The 21,722-nt window shown below is 40.1% G+C and overlaps 1 long non-coding RNA gene across 3 annotated transcripts in view; it reads left to right on the top strand.

The window, feature by feature from the left end:
• The first annotated feature begins 5,834 nt into the window (after window positions 1–5,834).
• Window positions 5,835–21,722, top strand: part of LOC122875766 — a 35,457-nt gene continuing 19,569 nt past the window's right edge. For 2 of the 3 annotated variants that reach the window (XR_006377907.1, XR_006377906.1), the window contains exon 1: window positions 5,835–5,907. This is a non-coding gene — a long non-coding RNA (uncharacterized LOC122875766). Of the gene's footprint in view, window positions 5,908–18,825; window positions 18,912–19,499; window positions 19,701–21,722 lie in introns of all 3 variants that reach the window. The other variant, XR_006377908.1, reaches the window with a different exon arrangement.

The raw sequence follows: 21,722 nt of genomic DNA, 5'->3' as shown, positions 1-21,722 counted from the left end.
GTTAACAGTGCAGTTTGAGCTAACAAAGTGATAGATTGTCTCCGTGTGGAATCTGTTTTTCATACTGAATAAAGAAGGAAGTGCCTGGTCGCTCTAAATTTAATTAAATGAGCATAATGTCTTAAAATCCAAGTGTGAGAGGAATACATGTCCCCAACACAGACAGTTTATGGAAGGATCCTTTACACACCAAGCCAATCTTAAAAAACTGCCTGTTGATCAAATGTTTTGTGTCGCCTTACATTTCATGTTGCATATTGAACACACCACAAAGACGACAGGCCATGGACGGACAAGCCATAAGTGCTGTGTCTATGTGAGAGGAAATATCTAGTCAGTATCCTGTATTTGTAATCCAAAAAACAGCACGGAAAGACTAAATATCCTACCAATTTAACACTACTGTGAATCTGTTTACAGTCTAATTATATGCTTGCAATAGAAATTAAGAGTATGTATGATTTAAAAAAATAAAATAAATAAAAACATTTTAATAGTTGTGGCTAGTACTGTGCTAGTAAGTTTTGCTTTGTGCCAGAAGACAAGACAAAGCAGAGGTGAAAAATAAGATGTAACTGAACTAAATCATGGATTCGCTTTCGACCGAACAGCAAGTCAGATAGCTCTTACTCCCAACTAATTCATCATCGTTAATTGGCCAAACAGTTGACAAAAAGGGCCAACTTGAGCCATCAGTGTCACAACTTTTAATTTGAACAGTAACCCAGATTGTTTTAGGTTACTGATTGTAACCTGCAATATTTATTTTTTGAGACACCCAACAGACACCCAACAGTTGCTCATTTACACATCCAGCAGTTACGGAGCAACATTATCATTCGTTTGGAGTTGTGTTTCTGGCCACCTGAAGAATGTAAGTCCAATATTCACTCTCTTTTGGTTTCTGGTTTTGGTCTCTAACTACTCTCCAACTGTGTCTGTCTGCTGTTTGGTGCTGAGCAGGTAGCGTACAGTGGGCCTGCTGCGGCCGAAAATTACACTGTGAGAGCGGTGAGAGTGAACCAAAACAGTAAAGTTGCGGCCAGACAGCTAAACAATGAGCTGAAACTCACTATAAAGCTGCAGATTCAGGTGATAATTCTCTATAGGTTCATCACTACAAGCTACCCCTATCCCATTGTTTTCACAACCCGAACTAGAACAAAATTTGCTTTACTTTCCTAAACTTAATGTCAGCTAGCTGTTCCATATGAGTTTCAATGTTCATGTGCAATTCTTGAAATGTCAAATGTGAGTCAGTTTAACACAACAAATAATGCATTCATTGGATAAACTGGACACATTTCAGTCAGTCATCCATTTTACATCGGTCTTACAGAGCAGCGCTTGAACTCCAACCAGTGCATCTGTCCAGCTGCCCTTTACGCACGTAACTGCAACCCAAAGTGTCTTTTTAGGCTTCATATCTATTTTCTTCTGACTTAAGCGTGTAGGTCAGAGGAAAATACTGAACAGATCCAGACTGTATAGAAGCTGACAGAAGACTGCAACCGATGAATGCTGCTGTATAAGTGGCCAGGGTAATAAAAGGCGTGGGCACATTAACACGAACACCTGCACATTATGTTGCAATCAAACACAACAACACAAACGATAACGTTTAGCGTCAGAATCATCACAGTTAATTACAATTTAATACTTAACTGTAAAACTCAACCTTTCACAGTCTCCAGTGGTCCCTGTGTGTGTGTGTGTGTGTGTGTGTGTGTGTGTGTGTGTGTGTGTGTGTTTATGACATCATCCAGTGTGGGGCTTTGTTGCCGTGACACCCATGGCCTTCTGGAGCCCAGACACCCCCTGTGGAGACCAGAGAGACGTGTCACCTTGATCACTGTGTCCCCGGGAGACTGCCACACACACACATACACACACTAACATTTAAATTACTATGGTTGTGGGGACTTCCACTAACTACATTCATCCCCCCATGTTGATATTAACCTGTTACTACTACTAATAATAATAATAATAATAATAATGCTACTATAAACCCTAAATTTAAGCAACTAACACTTTCCTCACTTTATAAAAGTTTCCTCACCTTTCTATCCTTGTAAGGACAACTCCTTCACTTCTGTTTGCATTCAGTCCCATCTCCAGTTGTACAGTGCAGCAGAAATTGGATATTCATAGATATAACTAAATTATCTGTTTCAAAGATTATCACATGGCTATAATTTTTTAATATCATACTAACTGACGATGAATAGAGGGTTGTCCAAAAGCTTAACATGTCTTTAATATCGTAAAATCCGCTGTTGTCTTGGCGGAAGGACGATGAAAGAAACTACACACTTAATGTCTTCAAAAAAGTTAAATATTTTCACATTTTTATATGTAAAGCAGAGAAAAAAATATTTTATTATCAAGATAATACCACATTATCATTTTGGCCAAGATGATTATACTGTTAATATTGACACAGATTAGATAATTATCCCTGTCAGGATGTTTTGTCACTGCAAAATATTCTAGAGGCAAAGCAATAACATAAAATTTGACCCACTTGGGTGGGTTTGCACATATGGAAAGATATATGAAAAGACAGCATCTAGCTTTACATGATCAAGATGATTTCTCAGCCCTCAAATCAATTAAGAGCCAGAAGACAATATGGACGTCGGCTGGCCAGCGGCTGCAGCCTCCCACTGGGAAAATCTTCGTCTTCTCTTTCCAAGCACAACTTCCAAGGACGGGTGTGATGTCTCGCGAGTGGATGGGTGGAGGGTAGGGAGCAGTGCTCTCCAGAGCAGCCGGTGTCTCTCTTGTGACAGGTGATAAAGTTTGAAATGCCAACCCAGTGCACTCTGGGCGCAGGTGTGGAGAAAATGTCCAGAAATAGCCAAACCCTCTGTTCACAAGTCTCATGGCACCGCTGCGACAAATATCGCCCCCGCTGAACAACCGCCGGACTGGAGACAATGATATGTGTCACCTTGGGTTCTGTTTAATGGTTGTCTTTTTTGTGAGCTTCCTGCTGCAGTATTTGTTTGGATGTTTGCATCAGGCCAGTAGTGATTTGTTCATCTGTCATTTTCACAAGTAAAAGAAAGTCTTCATCTAAGAGGTCGGGGTGATGATGGCATTCAGAAAAGGACAAAGGCATAAATGTCTTCTTATATTACCTTATGTTGCTTTTACATTTTGTCTTGATGCCTTTTATGTTTTATGTAAAGCACTTTGAATTGCCTTGTAGTTGAAACTTGTAGGCTATACAAATATACTTGCCATGCCTTGCATATTGGTGCTTGTATTGTAATTATAAAAGTCCAATCCCTAAATCTAAGTTATATAGTTGATATCCTGAATTTCATATTAAACCAATATCAAAATGATGCATTGATTAAACCAGAATTTGAATGGCTGACACAATGTAAACATCACTATAATTAAAGTGACTGCTGGAAATGTTCTAAAATAATGGTAAATAATAATACACTTTCTTTACATGTCACTGTTCATACACAGAACGCACTTCAAAGTGCTTTACCATGAGGTAAAACAAGAAAAACAAAAGAAAATGGTTACGGAGAAACAAGTACAAATAGTGAAACATAAATGAATAGACGCACAAAGAAAACAAACAAGTACAGAATACCATCGTTAATAGCCATAAAACAGTACAGACTGAAATCTTTTTAAGCTGTTGCTTAAACTGATTTAAACTCTGTATAGTCAAGAGTTTGAAATAAGTTGAAGTCTCTAAATAGACTTGAATGTGAAAGTTCAAGTTTATGTTAGAAACAGGAGTTTGACAAAATAATCTCAACTCAAGGTTCACTTACTAGCTTTTTCCGCAGTTTTCAACCACATCAAATGGATGGGGCAAACTCCACCCGCTGAAGAAGACTGTGAGATGTGGTTAAAAGCTCTGGAAAAAGTTAGTGAGTGGACCTTGAGTTAAGATCTTTTTTTCATACTCTCAATAGACATTTAGCATGATGGTAAATCCAGTTAAAAGCTCTGGAGACATTTTTGGCATATATGATTACACCATTGTCCAGTAGGAACATTGCCAGGTCATGACTGCAAAATGGCAGATAGGCATTAACCCACTGAACTCTATTTTGGGAAAATGCAGGTGCAAACATAAGGCTAGACTATTGAAGGTTATCTGCCTTCCTGCACCATAATTAAAATAATAAATAACTGTAATAAAAGCACTCTACATCTGTTATAATGTTACAGAGTTCAGTTTTAGTACATCTTAGGTCTGACGTTGCTCTATGTTAATGAATAATCTCCATATATATTGGTAGCCCGGGGTAGATCTCTATTTTAATTGGCTTGTTGTTCCATTTCAGTAACATCATCTTTGGTCCAAGTAAAGCTTCAGCAGTTTCCTCATGCACAGACAATGGCCTTTTGAATGTTACACTGTAGACCCAAATAAATACACTGTAGCATGCAGTTCCTTCTAATTTCGGACAGCTGTTGTTCTTATCGCAGCTCATTTTACCATTTACAGCGATGTTTTACTATTCTCACATTAGCCTCCTGACCACAGTCTCTGTGTGGCGACAGGGGCTTCAAGATGTTTTCAAATCTCTGCTGCTAATGTCTTGCTGGGGGTGGCCATCTGTTTTTGCATCTCCCACCGAAGCTGTGCCGAGGACGGGCTCCTGGCTCCCACCTTCACTCGGCTTCTGTTGGGGGTAATAATGTGTGCTGGTTCTGGGAGCCCAACTGGTGTCCATGAGTTTGTCCTTTACCGCCACTCATCCTTGTCCCAGTCACGCCACAGCGAGGGCAGAGAGCCATGCCGTGATGGAGTGGACTTCAGGGGGCTGCTTTTCATCGCTGCGAGAGGATTCTGGGCAGCCAAAGTGGAGTCACTCTCTCCACACTGCAGTGTATCATGTTATTAGAGCTGCATATCTTACATTGTAAAGCAACATTTTAGGCTCTGATCATTACACTCTGATCCAAAGGGACATATTCAGATCATGATTGCAGAGAGTCTGTCAAGCTTTATGGGCATTAACACAGTGAACACTGCTTTAGAGTGAGTGGCAGGTGTAAACATATCCATGCATCTGGCTAAACAGGCTACAACCACTTGGAAGATAGTTTTTTTCTTTTTTAAGTAATATCTTCCACGTGTGGCAGTCACCTTTCTGTAACCATTTAAATGTGGTTGAAACAATGACTATATGCAACCTTGCAACATGTAGACAAACTGTATTCAAAAAGTTTCAACAAAATGTAGCCCAGTTTCACCCTTAGATGTCATTTCAACTCCAAATCACAAAAACACTGTCCACTGTTATCTAACTAGATTAATAAATCAAGGAGTAATAAGTTATTGCTCAATAGCATAATAATACCATTATATTTCTGCTGAATGTTAGTGGGGTTAGAGATCAATAACAGTGACTTAACAATTACATGTCTCTGTAGATTTCTGACTATCACAACTTTATTATCTGGTGTGTACTTATGGAACAAAACTACTAATTACTAATTTGATGCGTTTCCTGTTAAAACAGCATGTGGGGGTGGGACATAATGCAGAGAGACATCCTTCAAAAGTGTAAACCAACGAGTAATGAGAGAAAGTAACGTGATTTGCTGGAAAAGGCAAAGGGGCGGGATTGTGCGAAAGCCTGTGCTTGTTTCGTCGGTTAGTCTTTGTAATTACACCTACTAGTACACGATGAAGTAACCACCAAAGATCAACGATTTTCCTGGAAGTAAACGTATTTAAAATGCAAAGCATTTGAAAGAAAATCAATTCTGGGTGTAGCAGTTACCAATAAATGGGTCTATATGATTTGCAAAACTGACAAGATTTGTTTTTTATTTATTCATATAGATGATGCCAGTCTCTCTGTCTGTCCATCCGACCGTCCGTCCGACCAGCACAGATTGTACAGCACTCTCACTGTAAGTATATTAACCTGGCAACAATAACGTATTAGCATGCTAACATGCTAGATGCTGGCCAAATTTTACATATTTTCTCAGACTAGTGGTAAGCATTTAAGACGTCGTCTCTCCATTTCATATCCGTCCCATTTTGTTTTCTGCTGTGTAGTGAGCATTGCAGCTGTGCAGGCTCGCTTTGTCAAGATATAGTTTAATCTGGTTGTTTTCTTGTAACCTCATATTCTTAATCCTTCCTCACTAATTACAAATAACCAATAGAGAATAGTGCATTAACAGGTGTAGACAAAGATCCCTGTTACCTTTTGAAAATTATAATTTATGATGGAGCTCTCTATAAAAATATAACAGGAGAAAAACCTAAGACCTAATGAGTACAAAAGTCTGTTAATTTCAGACTAACGAAGCAAATGAAGGGGGAGAAAGTGAAGTGATTCAGGTTTTTATTTCATTCTCCACTTTGTGTTATAGTTTTATTAACCACAATCAGTCTAATACATTGAGCTATTATTACAAACATTATGACATTTGTAAAGGAGACTGTAGAATTTTTATTTCAGTCTTTATTCAGTTTTATCAGTCAAAGTTATTTGATTTGCCCTTAACTTCTGGTTCATCTGGCCATTTGCGGAACAAAAAAAGCAGTTCCCAAATCAATCAAGCCATCACTGGAGCAAAGTCAGGACTTCCTCTCAGGCCCTTGCTTCTGCAAATGTGCTGATTTTGACAGTGAGCCATTAAAGGGGTGACTCGAGCCATAGATCAGGGTAATTGTGGCATTAGGCTGCAAATTGGAGCTAAAATAACCAGATGCAGGGGCAGATAGCCACGTCCCACTCCAGCGCCGGTTATCCCAAGTTCAAGGAGAGTTCAAGCATAGATAAGACACTGTAACCCCAGCAGGTCCTAGCACGCAGACTCCTCCAAAAATTATCTTCACAAATATATGATTTCCGAAGGGTGTAATTGTCTTCACGCTTATGGTCATTCATGCCTCATTTCATTTTCCATAAGTCTATATTTTCCTTGGCCTATTACAAGGGTATGTTGCACCTAAGGCTTCTTCTCTTTTCCTGAGCTTTTTCTCTGAAAACTCCTGTCAATATGGATTGTAAGAGATGGCGGTCGTGTAAACTTTTATGATAGCAATAAAGAACCGAAGCACCGCCCACCATCAACCCCCCCCCCCCAAAAAAAATTTCCCATCCAATCCCACATCCCTGCACCCCAGCCTTAACAGAGAGAAACATGGGATCTGACACTGGCCATTAGGAGACTATGGTCCAATGATTTTCACCTCTGACATCAATCTTCACAATTTTCTGGTGTGTACTTGTGTTTTTTAAACATGACCTCTGACAGGAAATCATTGTAACATGTATTACTATTAGCGTGTTACTGCCATGGTGACTCTTTTATAATGAAAGCTGCTTTTGTTATTTGGGGTAAGTAGTTTACTATATTTTGCTTGATATTACAATTGCATGTGGAAAAAAATGAACTAAGAAGTATCGGAGAGGAAATCCTTTTGATTAATAATTTCCACATCATACATTTTGTCAACCAGTTATCCAAGTTGTAATACTATTACTTTAAAAACAATCATCATTTATCATTTGGGACTACATTTTGTCATTTTTCTTTAGAATTTAGGAAGTAGGAATAAAATTTTGAAATACAACAAAATATGGAGCATAAATAATCATAAATAAGCTCGATGCCAGGGAGCATTCACCATGCCTTGAATAAGTACCTTTAATATTATCCATCAAAATCAAGAGGATTTGTTTTCATTTTCTGCTTGATTTCGTTTTTGAAACTGGTGGATGCATCATTTTGGAGCAAATCTTGTTTTCTTAAACATCATGGAATTATTGTTATTCATAAACTGTCTAATGCTACAAGCTGCTGAATTACTTTTAAGACAATCGCAAAGAATCATCCTTTCAATTGCATCACTTCATTAGCTTCTACAATGGGACAATGAGTCCAATTACCCAGAATCCCCATTCCCGCTCTCTACGGCTCCATCTCTGACCGTCTGTGGGGGCTGGCTCGGTGCCAGCGTGCATTCAGCGTGCTCTGATTCGCCACAGTTATCTAAAATGTTCATTATTTTGCAATTTATTCAGACGGTGTGACAGCGTTTAAGTTTTGCCCACTTTCCTCAAATTCAGATGAGGCCGGAGGCGGAATGGCTAAATGAATGGTCTTACAGATTGGCTAATATGGAAATGTGGCTGCAATTAAAGAAGATGTGAGGTTAAAAGGAAAACGGAATTATGGCAGTTGAAATTAAAATATTTGAATAGAACACATCATTTTCATCAGTTTCCTACCTGAAAAAGAACAATATGTGTGGCCATCAAAACAAAACAGTCGTCATCTTGTCATCAGCCACTTTGACAAAAGGCCCAGAGAGGAAGCCAAGCTTGACAAAACTTTTTACATGAGGGTGGGGGGAGGAGGGGGTTGGAGGGGTCAGGGGGGAGGGTGAAGGGGGTCGTGGCTTTAGGCAATGACTAAAACACAATCAACCTTCTCCCCATCTCCTCATGCTGCCGTGGCCCACAGCCCCCCGCTAATTAAAGTGATACAACATCTCACAGGCCAGTGCGCACATCTAATGGGCTGGGTGAGGCCCTCCTGCCTCATATACTCTCACTGTATAGCTGTGACCACACACACGCACACACACACACACACACACACACACACCCGGCTATCCCCCTGCCTCACGAACCCAGCATGGTAGCACCGATCAAAGCCTCTTATCCTGACCCCAACATCTAATGTGTATCTGACCTCAAACAGGGGCCTTGTCATGTCTTTAGGCTCATATCAGTCTATTACAGTGATACAGAAACACATGCAGAGAATAGGGTACATGTTGGTGTCCAGTGGCACTGAGTAGTACATGATGTCTTCTGCATGAGATGGAGGTGAGAAAAGCAAGAGAAATAACCAAGAAAAAGAAAGGATCTGTTTAATTTCAACTTTCCATGAGCCAAGAAAAACAGCCTTGTTTTCAGCTTTGTGACAATAAATTTTTTCAGACAATCCAGTGGGTTTTTAAAATGGTTTATATAACTTAAGAAGTAGAGGAACACAGTGTACTTTCAGGTCATCATTTAGTTAAGACAACAGGAAAAAGTATATGGTTGCTGTTATATGGAAACCTAAAATGTTTAAAATGTCAACTTTCTGGCACCAGGAACTGCCAAAATTGCTGTTAAAATTAACTGTTATTATAATTTTTGTTTCATTAATATGTTTTTCATCTTATCCAACAATTGAGGAGCATGCAAACCTTCAACCGAGGTTAAAATGCAGAAATCATCCAAGTCTGAGTGACGTGGCTTTAACACTACTAAAGTGAATGCAGTATTAGTTTACTCAAAATAGAAAGAAAAAAGACAGTATAATTAGCAAAAGAAGACACAGTATAGAGACTGACAGCGATTAAAAGGAAGGAAAGACAGGTGACTGGACGGACTAAAGCAAGACGTGACAAAAAAAGATATAGACAACAAAACAGAAAATGACAAAAATAAAACGAGAATAAAACAATTAGAGAAACACAAAGGCAAAAATTGAGAAAGAAAAGAAGGAAGGAAGGAAGGAAGGAAGGAAGAAGGAAGGAAGAAGGAGGAAACGGCAAGAAAGTAAACGCTGCAAGGATGGACATTATTAAGAAAGAGAAAGACAGGCACCAAGGACAGAAAGTAAAGTAAATGCAAAGAGAAAGTAAAATCGTGAAGAAAGTAAAACAGGAGGAAAGACAAAAAGAAAAATAGGAGAAAAAAATACATAGAAATGCTTCTTAAACAAGGAGAAAAACAGCAGCCAAGAACGACAGAAATATAAATATTAATACAAAGAAGAAGAAGAAAGAACGGGAATGAAAGATAAACAGAGATACAATGATGGACTTCTGAGATAGAGATGGAGAGAAAACAAAGAAGAGGCGAAGCAAATACTCATCAAGCAGCCTGTGTTTGGTCATTTGGAAACTCTTCTTCTTCTTGGATGATGTTCCCTTGAACCCAGTGTGTGTGCATGTGTGTGCGTTTGTGCGTATTCGTGCACGCACACACACTTTGGCTGCCTTGACTCGAGTTTCGCCTGCCAACATCAAAAATGAAGTGGTCAGCGGACAGCTTGGCTTGTCACAGGAAGCAGTAGGCAGCCATGCCACATGTAGCTCAGAGGACAGGCCAAGGAGGGGCGGGGGGGAGGACGTGGGAGGGAGGGGGTGTCTGAGAGGAAAATAAAGGGGATCGGCAGTAAGGAAGCATCTTCGAACACCCCCTAACCTGATCTCATCACGCCACATCTGTTCAGCAGTGAACCTGTGAGGTGCAGGTGCTCGTGGGAAGGTGTCGTCATCCATATTTGATGAGTGTTACAGGTTTTCTGTGTAAGGCTTAAATTTTACATTGGTTTTAATTATAAGACTCTCAGTTCCCTCCCCCCCCTGCATTAATAATGAATGCTGAGCTTATGCTTTTTGACTTTGTTAACTTGGACTTTCCTTGGCAGGTTTGATAATAGTTTACAAAGTAAGCATTCCACCGTGTTATCCGAGTGGCAAACACCAAGGCTGATTAAAGACGCTGATTTGGAAGTGCTTGAAGCTGCTGTTCTTCTAATGGCCACTAGATGCTGCCCCTATAATATAATAATAATAAAATGTATTTATAGAACACTATTCTTTACAACATAAAGCAAAAATTACAACGTGCTGTACAACATAAAACCACAGCAGACAACCACAATAGTGCAATAAAATGACAGACTAAAAAAAGACAACTGGATTAAACAAGAGGAAGCCAAATGAACTGAAATCTGGGTAAGCAGTACAATAGAAGTGTGATTTGAGAGGCAAGAGGATACAGACTCAGCTAAGTGGATCTTCTCAGGCTGTGTTGGAGCCTTAGAAGAAAAGGCTTGGTCAACCCTGGTCCTTAGCCGTCCTGTAAAGTTTTGTAAGGACTTGACAGGCCATGCGATGCATTAAAAGTGAGCAATAATATTTTTTTATAAATTTTAAAATAAATTCTAAAACAGACAGGCAGTATAAAGAAGCCAGAGCAGGTGTGATCTGATCCCATCTCTTAGTCATAGTTTGAAAACGGGGTGCTTTCACACTTGAGTTGCTCGGTGCAGTTGAAACAAACCCTGGTGTGTTCGATAGTTTGACTGGGTTCATTTTGGCTGCTGTGAAAGCTGTCCATTTAACTGTGGCGCCAATCAAACAACCAGGCCAAGACCGCTTGAAAAGGGGGGTCTTGGTTACCATAATGTCATCTCTTTTAAATGCACCAATTATGTGAATTTCCACTGGGGCTTGCTGTATTTATTTTAACAAACTGTATGCTATCTTTTATTTTGAAAAGATCTGGTGCTGAGTTAAGTGATAACTCTTCTATATAACTCCTGTATTAAAATGTGCAGGTGTAGCCTTTGAAAAGGTTGTTCTTCATGCATTTATATTGCATACATCCTGCATTACTACTACAATTTATTTTCTAATGTTATAGAGAAGAACCAAATAAGGAAAAAGCGCAAATGGAAAGCAGTTACTGTCCTAACAAGACCATTACATAACATCTTCTAATTTTCTTGACATTGATGTTGCAGAAGTGCAGCAGATATTCATTTGTAAAAAGGCTCTATCTGCATTAAGACTTAGTTATTATGTTATTATCTCATCTGACTTTTGTAACTGCAGGAGCACAGCAGCCTGCCCCTGTCTGTGTGTTGAGGTGGCATTCAGACTCAGAGGGCTCCTGTAATTGGGGAGACAAAGAAAGAAGAGCTAGCGAGGTTTTAACAATCCCACGTCAGCAAGGCTCCATCAGCCGTGAAACAAAAGGGGACCCAGTGATTTATCCAGCAGAAAGAGGGGGGGCCAAGGCAGCGAGGAATTATCCGGAAAGGTCATCCTCAATTTCTGTCCAGAAATGATCTTTTCCCACTATGTAATAAACATTTATCTGATCCCTTTATTGGCTTTATTAGATCTGACAGTTTAGTTAAGCCATTTCCAGCCACCGCCGCGGGTCGTGACAGTTAACGTTGCGCAGAAAGTTCCATTGCCTGGATTGTATTCACTGGACTGAAGGGGCAAGGACAGTAAGTCTGGGCCCGGCATTATTACCACTGTGAAACAGAGGCTCTGCAGACCTGCTCATGCACATTCAGATGCCCATAAATATCCCTCCAGCACATGGCAGAGCAGAACATCCAGACACTGGAGCAGACTGGGTGCTGTGTTTAAGGAGAACATCTGAATGTCAATTGGATGTGATCATTGTAAAAAGCTGCACTTAAATGGGTAAATGGGTTTGACAAAAACATCTCATGACAAAGGACCTTAAAAGTGATTTAAGCTAGATGCAATTTTAAACACGCCTACAAATGTTGGTCGTATTTGTTGAATGGCAGCTGCAATTGACAACCATAGTTCTAGCAATCACTACATTCATATGTGAGTTTTTAAAGCAATATGCAACAACAATTCTGAATAAAAATGCAGCACTGAGACTGCACAGTCCTTTAAGCACAATATGTTCTTTCAGGAATAGAAAATGTTTAATCTGCTTTTGGATCTTGATCAAAATACCTAAAGTTATACTATTATATAATATATATATATATATATATATATATATATAATATAAAGTATGGACTATCATGGGATACATGTGCCAGATTCATTTTCTTATTTGAGTACATTAAGGGCAGTACTTCTTCTTCTTATTTATATATATATATATATATATATATATACATAATATGTTCATGGGATACATGTGCCATTCATTTTCTTATTTGAGTACATTAAGAGTACTTCTTCTTCTTTTTTATGGAAGATGTTTTGATTCCATAATGTGTTTTATGAAATGGAAGATGCAGGTGGGGTATCATTACTAGATGGGTTTAATCAAATTGTTCATGTTTTTTTTTTTTTGATCACTCAAAAGTAGGCATGACTTAGAAAGCATGAGTCTCTGGAGAATCACAACCTGCTTTGTTACATTAGAGGAGAAGTAAATAAATCAGATCACAAACACACAATTTAAACACACACCTGTGTCTCATGATATTGCTCTGTTAGTTACTACGACACACAAACTAGCCACGGGAGTGGTTAGCTAATCGCCCCAAATTAAATTTTATTGGAAATATTTACACATACACTTGAGTGCAGATGAGTTATCAAACACATTTGCAACATTTTACAGAAGGAGAAAAAACAGGAATTTTGGTAGATACCTGTAAATACTCAAAAATGTTTTTCTGTTTTTTTTTTTTAACATATTTCACACATACCAAGACATATCAGAACAATTAAAGCAGGATGAAACATATACTGGAAAATATATTTTTATTTCACTGTGTCCTAAAGCAGCATTTCCCAAACCCTTGTCCTGCATGTTTCCGATCTCTCCCTGCTCCAACACAGCTCATTTAAATGATCAGCTTGTTATCAAGCAGCTTCAGCAGTTCATAAGGAGTTGATCATTTGAATCAGCTGTGTTGGAGCAAGGAGAGATCTAAAACATGCAGGTTTGAGCAACGCTGTCCTAATGTATTCAAACAATCATAAATACTCTACCACTTCTGTAATAATGGGATTTAGCTACTTTGAAGTACTTTATCATGAAGGGGTTGACTACCTCCTGTGTAAAAGAAAAAAATTTTAATTGAGACAAACATCATCTTTGGAAGTAATGTTCTATTGTGCTGGATGTAACAAAAATGTCACAGGTTTGATTCTGACGTCAGTGTATTTCTATAATCAGTCAGTATATTGTTGAAATGGACAGAATGTGTCTGAATGTGTAGCTTTCACAGGGCAATATGCTGGTGGAAGTAATGAAAGTAACCTGCCATCTAGTGATTAGCAGGTTACAAATCCTTTATAAACGCTGATAAACGTTGCTTTAAGACGCTCTGCTGTCCTTCTGTAATGACAGCCAATCCTGCTGTTGATGCTAGCATCAGTATGCAGCGATAATGGTGCGGTTGCAGAAGCAGTTGGGGTTGTAAACAACGTCTGTCATTCAGTTTAATAGACTTGGGGCATTGTAATGGCTTTGTACCACTTTCACATTCACTGCACCAAATGTGTAGAGTAAAGCGCCGGAAGATCATTTTACCTTGAAAATAGATTAAATAAACCTTTCATCTCTTTCATAGCTCTATCTTCAAGGACGCCGCCTCTGGTACCCCCTACCCCTCCACCCCCCTCCCTCCTCACTGCAACAGCAGAATATATTCTGTCTCTATTTCAATCATTTGTGCAGGCAAATGACAAAAGGTCTTTGAAATGAATTTGTCTATTTGAATGTTTCTGTATTTACTCGGCTGTCGCCGGGTGAAATACAGTCCGTCTCCGCCACACTGCCAGACGCCTCCTTCCCCAGCTTGACTGATAAGAACACCACATACAGTATTTTCAATCCTCTTCCAAATAATGACCAGCCTGTGTGCCCATGTTCCTCCTATTTGAGAAAGTGCTTCTTATTAGTGAGATTTATGAGGCCTCCACGTCGACACTCTTGTGGTGGACCAGCCACCTCAGAATTAGTCATTGGCATCCCAAGGTTAATTAGGTTGATCATGTCTTTAAATAGCAGGATCATCATTGCTCTTCTCCTTCGCCTGGCTCTCTATTCCCCCTGGTTCCCTCTGCCGGATTGCAGCAAGACTGCTCATCGGCTGGGCTCCCATTCAGGAGCTGTCAGGGTTTTTTTTTTCTTTTTCAATTTTTTTTTTTTTTTTACCGAATCCTGGCTCCCAATGTGGGGCAGGCGGGCTAAGTTAGCGCGAAAGTGAAGTTGTCACTCAGAGACAGAGGAGGTGCGGTGCAGTGTGGGCCGGAGGAGCTAGCGGTTTGCCTGCGCCTCGCCTCCAATCCAGACCATCTGTGGCCCCAGCTGGAGTGCCAGCGATGGTCTGGCACTTGTACCGCGCCATATTTACAGATCTAAACACAAATGGCTACTGCCTGATTGTTTCACGATTCATTAGTCAGACAAGCTCGGCTCTCGCGCCAGCCCAGCTGTTACAGAGTAAACCTTTGTCACTTAATAGGGCTGCTTATTGCCTCCCCATCAAACGTATTGATCTGTGGCCTCCTCCTTTAAGGTGACGTGACTGGGAGCGTGGGGACGGACAGGAGGAGGAGACAGTGACACGGTGGGGTCAAGAGGATGCACGGAGAGTTTATTAAAACATGATCCGCCAGGAGAGATGTGAATGAGAACAGAAAAAAATCAACAATTGATTTTAAGCAGCTTTTTCATATCCCATAGTGTTATGTCTCTCTGGTCTCTAAGGAACTTGTTCACAGTTCACCTTGTACAGGATTTTACTTTCAACCAAACACACAGCTGATGTCACTGAATTTATCTCTTGATTTTGGTTAAAGTAAGAAATCAATGCTTGTAGTGTTTGATTAAAATAACACTCTGCAGGCTCTCGGGCTGCGATGGCACATGAAAACCATTTTTTGATAAATAAATGGGCAGTGGGACTCACTGTCAACTTTGAATCCTTGAAAAACCTCAGAAGAGGCTCAGGTACTACTAATACTACAGGAAAGGTCCACTACTTTGTTTATTGTCCTGAGTGTGAACATGCTGCACCCCTGCCATGTTTTACACCAAAACTTCAACCAAAAATGAGATATATAACCTACACAACAACCATAACTGGACTTATTTTGCACTAGTCATTAGCAAATATCCAAGTGGATTTACCAGTTTACTAAATTTACTGTTAGGCTACATTGTACCTGCATTTGTTCACATTGTGATGCAAATACAGCTCACATAGGAGCCTGTCATTTATTTATTAAGGTGCTTTGTATAAAGTTAGATTTAGTCTGACTCAGACTGTCCAAAAGCTTTTGTGTGATTTCGGCCTGGGGCTGTTGATGGTTTGGGCCCATTAGTTCCAATGAAGGAAAATCTTAATGCTGCAGCATACGATGATATTTTAGACAAGAGTGTGCTTCCAACTTTATGGAAATGGTTTGGAGAAGGCACTTTCAGCATGACAATGTCCCCGTGCGCAAAGCCAGGTCCATCAAGAAATGGTTTTCCCAGTTTGGTGTGGAAGAACTGGCTTGCACAGAGCTCTGACATCAACCCCATCCAACACCTTTGCGAAGAACTGTAACGCTGACTGTAAGCCAGACCTCATCACCCAACACTCACTAATGCTCTTGTGACTGAATAGGAGCAAATCCCTGTAGCCAGGTTCCAAACTCTGGTGGAAAACCTGAAACCAGAAGAGTGGAGGCTGTCAAAGCAGCATATCATACCTTGCACAAACTAATCTCTTTTCAGTTTCAGTCAGGGCTGTAAGGTTGGAGTGAGGTTGAGCCCGGAGTAGCGAGAGCCAAGACTCAATGGTGTCTGATATAACAGGAACAGCAGCCTTAATATGTGTATCAAAAATAAAAGCTGTCCTCAAACTTACGGACCCATTCCTTAGAAGACGAAGAGAGGGGGGAAAAAAACAAAAAAGTCAATCCTCAGGTCAAGCGTTTTACACTGGTTAGTGGAAGAAGGAGTATTGATTTCACATTAAGAGCACCGGGACGGGCTCCACACTATCTAAGTAATTCACTGATCTGGACCTCAGACAAGCTCAGCAATTGGCTTTCTGCCTTTTTCGATCCTGCTCAGTAGAATCTATCAGCTGAGCATGCGGCGTATGGTGGCCTAAACGGCGACATTGATCCGAAAGCGTTTTTGTGTGTAAATTTGTCACAGCTGATCACAAGGGAGAAGAAATGAGACTTGTTAAGGGTCAAGGTGGGCGGGGTCAGGTGGAGGGGGATAACAATGGTGCAAAGAGGGAAGTCCCAATGGAGCGATGAGGGTCGGATTTAACTAGATTTAACACCATGACATTTGTATTGACTCGCTGTCGTCCCTGCTGCAACATGTATGCACAGACATAATGTCTCTCTCTCTCGCTACAGTAGATGACACGTGTACGGTAGAATAAGCATTACACGTCTCAGAACTTTAAATACCTGATTTAATTAACACGTTATTAGCTAATTAGCGCATGTTGATTAATGCTCTATTAATTCTCCTCTGACCCAGTTGAATCCCCATTGGCTACACTGGACATTAAAATGGTGTAATTAGTATCCCAGGCTCTGGTGGGTTTGTAGCTGTGCAGAGATAAGATGATAAGATGCTCATTTTTCTGTTTTTTGCTTGTTTAATGAACTTATTGTACCATGTAAATTTGTATGCATGCATTCATGTGTCTCCACTTTTTTTGGCAGTAGTGGAAAAAGTATTCAAATCATTTACTTAAGTAACAATAACTATAAAAGTACTCCATTACAATTAAATCCTGGATTCTAAATTTGACTTAAGTAAAACTACATGAGTTTTAGATGTACTTAAAGTATCAAAAGTAAAAGTACTCATTTTGCAGAATTGCCTCTTTCAGTGTTACATTACTATATTATTGGATCATTATTCTTTCTGCTTTAAGATGTAAGCAGTACTTAAATGTTGGAGCTTGTTGAGGAGGAGCTAATTCTAACAATTTATTTACTTAGCAATTCATCATCATTCATATTAATTCATCTTAATCCACAAACTAACTAACTAACTAGTAAGTACAACAGTCAAATAAATGTAGTGGAGTAAAAAGTACAATATTTCCATCTGAAATGTAGGAGAGTAGAAGTATAAAGTAAAGAATGGAAATTGTCAAGTAAGTTTCCTTAAAATTGTTTATAAGTACTGTGCTTAGTTATGTTCCACCGCTTGTTAGAAGTTTTCCTACATGTCGATATTGTGTGTGTCAGTATGTGTGTATAAGACAAGGAGTTTATGCAAATGCAGGTTTGCATATGTGCAGGTGTGTTTGTGCACGCATCCCTGGGAGTTGAGGGCGTGCATGCCTATATGTGTGTGTATGTGTGTTTCTGTGTATGTGTGTGTTGCTTTTCTGCACGCACACAGACAGCTCAGGCTTTGTACAGCTGCCGACCCTCAGAGAGGCGTGCTGGGGGCAGCGTGAGCCTCCAGTGCATCTATCATCACGCTGACAGGGCTGCCGTCCCCACACACTGTTCAAAGTGAGATCTTCAGTATGGCTGCTTAGCAAATAATTGATGGGGTGCTTCCCGGTTTTTAAGGAGTGGAGCGGTTAGACGGCAGGCCAGCGATGAGCACTTTTAAAGTGAGGCGTGAATCACTCTTTCATGACCCATAAAGCCATCTGGAATAACAAAGCACCCGGCTCCCGTTTGGGTCTTTATTCAGAGTTTCATAGAGTTACCGGTGAAGATGCTCTTTTTTTATTTTAAGTGACAGTGCCTTGTCCCTGACTCCCTGGTTTTAAAATTTTTCTTCTCTTTCCACTGTTTCTTTCGAAGGCATCTTGTCATACGTCTGTGAATAAGATTAGATAAATGTCATGTTTGTACCTCTGTCTCTTTGTCTGTTAGCAAATTTGACAGACAAGCAGCTGTGCAACTTTGGGATTTCTGCTACTAGATGCTTTTTTTGGTTTTGAGCAATAACTACTACAGTTTCTTTCAGTACAGCCGGGAAAGTCTGGGACCTAAAGGTCTTCCAAGTTAACTGCTTAACGTCATTGCATTTCCATGCTTGTCGATGAGAAAGATAATTCATGAAACAAACAGTAAACCAACACAAGCTTTACAGAAGTCCTAGCTGGATTTTATTAGTCCAAAAAGAAAACAATACAAGTTCTGTCTTTGGTTCCTGAACACTCGTTGCCTGCAGGTGGCGAAATACTTACAAGTGGAACAGCTATTACATTCTTTTCCTGTAGATGCTAACATCGGCATGTCTACATCTATAGGTCTAAACTGCTGCTGCTGGTTATTTTGCTTTCCTATAGGGGGTGCAGGTTGACAGGTGTGGAAATGATCTGACAACAACTGAACAGCTCCCCCATGTGGAGAATCTTAACACCGCTAAACTTGAGTGAGTGCGTTTGTGAGTGGGTAACAAGATTCGTGAGTTGCTTTGAATCTGAAAAAGAATCCTAGGTTTGAGAATATTTCTTTTTTGGGGGGGGGGCTCAACAGAAGTTACAGTAAAGTTCTGAATTTAGATGTAACTTTTGCTGAAAATTTAGAGACAAAGAGTCTTACAGTCAGCGAACTGACACAGAAATTATACAGCAGTATCTATCTTAAGTTTGCTCACATTAGCCAACATTAGCCGTAATAACTTACTAGTCAAACCAGACCAGGTTAGTCTACTGAAGTGAGCAAGAGTGTGTTCTGTTGCTCATGAATTCAACTTTTGAATTATTTCATGTAACTTCTTGTAAAAGTTACATGAAGCCTTGAGCTAGGGGGAAGTTTGGGGATTTCAGGACGCTGATGGGTGGAACAAGAACATCAGGGAGTGAACTGCCGACTATAGTGTTCTCTTTCATGTATGGCAGTGGTTCAGCCTCCCGAAAACAGGGTGTACGACTTTAAAGTATTTACTGGTAAGAAAATCAATAGAGCTAAACTTGTTGCAACATGCAGAACCTAAAAAGTTCTTTGTGTTCTGTTCCAGAAAAAGAGAAATCCTCTTGGCCTGACATCTGTATTGACAGAACATAGTGAATAGTGAAGTGTGATGCCTGCAACGTCTGCATGCTGTCCTTCCACTTCCTGTTATTGTCCAGCATGTTTGAATGGCGTCTGGAGCCCACTGCACCTTCCCAGCAGATGGACTGCAAATATGGCCTCTGATTTATCTGGCCACTGATTAACTGTGAGAAAACAACACTCCACCAAATGTGTATGTGTATGTGTGTGGTGGGTGGCGGTGGTGGGGAAAACGCTAATATATTCATGAAAATGTATTCATAAAAAATGATAATTGTGATCGAAACCCCTCCATGGCTCAGAGGATGAGTCAATAAAAAGCAGGCGAAATTGACAGGCGCCTGTTATATGGATAGCATTTGCAATAACAGATGGGGGGGCAGAGGGATGGACTGTGCACGGGCGCCTGATTGATCACACCAAAGTGGGTGAGTGTTAAAATGTTACGCAACAAGCTTTTATTTCCTTTCCTTTCCTTGCACTGCCTCATCATACATGATTATTCTACGGTGAGAGGAATATTTTGTTAAATCTATTTTCAGGATGCTACAGTTCAGATCTTAACACTTTCCAGCGTTATTCGCTTGTAATCTTGTGTTACTAAGTCATTTAGGGTCATCTGAGGTAATTCCACTCACTTTAAGTGGCAACATCAGCTCAAAATGTAAATGTTAAGGTGTATAAACTGACACAGGGTTATACTTCGAGATGAGTTTGCACTCTCTTTCCTCCACAAAGTTTTTTTTTTTTTACTCGTCAGACTTCAGCTCCCTTGTTGTGTGAGCGTTAAGCGGCGAGTTGGACAAGACTCAGACATAGATGAATGTCAGCCATTATCGCGGGCGGCCATTTGTGCTGGTATTTGACTCACTAATGATCGTCTTCCAGGCAGGGTTCATCAGCTTCAACGCAGACACACACACACACACACACACACACACACACACACACTCAGACACCGATTCAAACTTGGGGCTAATTTGTCCCTCTAGTTTATCATTTCACCATAACAATCAGCATCAGCTCATCCACAAATGCACACCCTCCCAGTTTGCCTTTTAAAGCACTCAGTCAGTATATGTGTTTTATGAGTTTTGTGGAGGGAGTTTGGCAGCAGGTATTGCGGTGTTCGAGGTGTGATATCAATCCTGGTGGACTGCTGGCCCGGTCGGACCCCCTGCTGGACTGTGCCAGCCTCGTGTGTTGGCAGGCCCACCTGGACCCAGCACCTGCTTCTGTCACTGGACATGGCAGGGTGACGAGTGTTGAGAGGGGGGTATTTGTTTATTTGCAAGTGTCTTAGGAATAAATCACAAACAACTCACAAATCTTTATGTGAGAATAAAACTGTCTTATAAAGCAATACCACAAACTTTCAGTAGGTCAGGCTATTATTTTTCAGAGGCAAAGCTGCTGTGGAGCCAAAAATAATCTCATTGTTTGTGTTGAGCTTGAATGGGTGGAGCCAAATAACCAAACTCTTTCAGAGAGCAACTGAACTAATTGATCCATGACTGGCAAAAAATGTCAAAATCTGAATATGAAATATAGAGAAAAATAACATTTTGCTACTTATTCATTAACATAGTATTCAAGGTCAGCACACCACCTAGCTAGCATACCTAGGTAGTTGTTGGCTCATATAGCTAGTTAGAACTTGTTGGGCTATTAGCTTCACAAAGCTAGTCTAAACTTAAAGCAGCATTAATTGATTGTTTAAAAAAAACAACAACTCTGTTTTAGTCTCCAATAACTAAAAACTCTAAAGCTCTGAAACATGTGTGTTTGTTAAATATTGACTTTGAACTGATGGCCAATTCAGCACTTCTCAATACCAAACCTTGTGAACAAATACTGGGTGTTTAAGATCTAAAATAAAACATGCTTCAAGTTAACAGTACAAGAAAGGATCATCTCCATCTGCACTAGCTTAATGTGACAACAGAAAACAATTGTATATTAAAAACAAATTGAGCGGCTGATCACCGCAGAGTCTTTGGGTAGTTCAAATTCAAGCTGGTTCTTAATGAAGGCAATAACAAGAGTTACAACGAAATTTTGATTGGTAGTTGAAAGATTGCTTTCAATAGTAAATCACTATGTTGATATGTGTGACCACCAGACACTGCTGGAGATGAGCGGATTGTATGGGGGGGGTGCATAAATGGAGAGGAGAGAGAGAGACAGA

This window comes from Siniperca chuatsi, linkage group LG5, assembly GCF_020085105.1.
Source record: "Siniperca chuatsi isolate FFG_IHB_CAS linkage group LG5, ASM2008510v1, whole genome shotgun sequence".
In the NCBI taxonomy this organism is placed as follows: domain Eukaryota; kingdom Metazoa; phylum Chordata; class Actinopteri; order Centrarchiformes; family Sinipercidae; genus Siniperca; species Siniperca chuatsi.
This window is presented reverse-complemented; position numbering and strand designations above follow the sequence as displayed.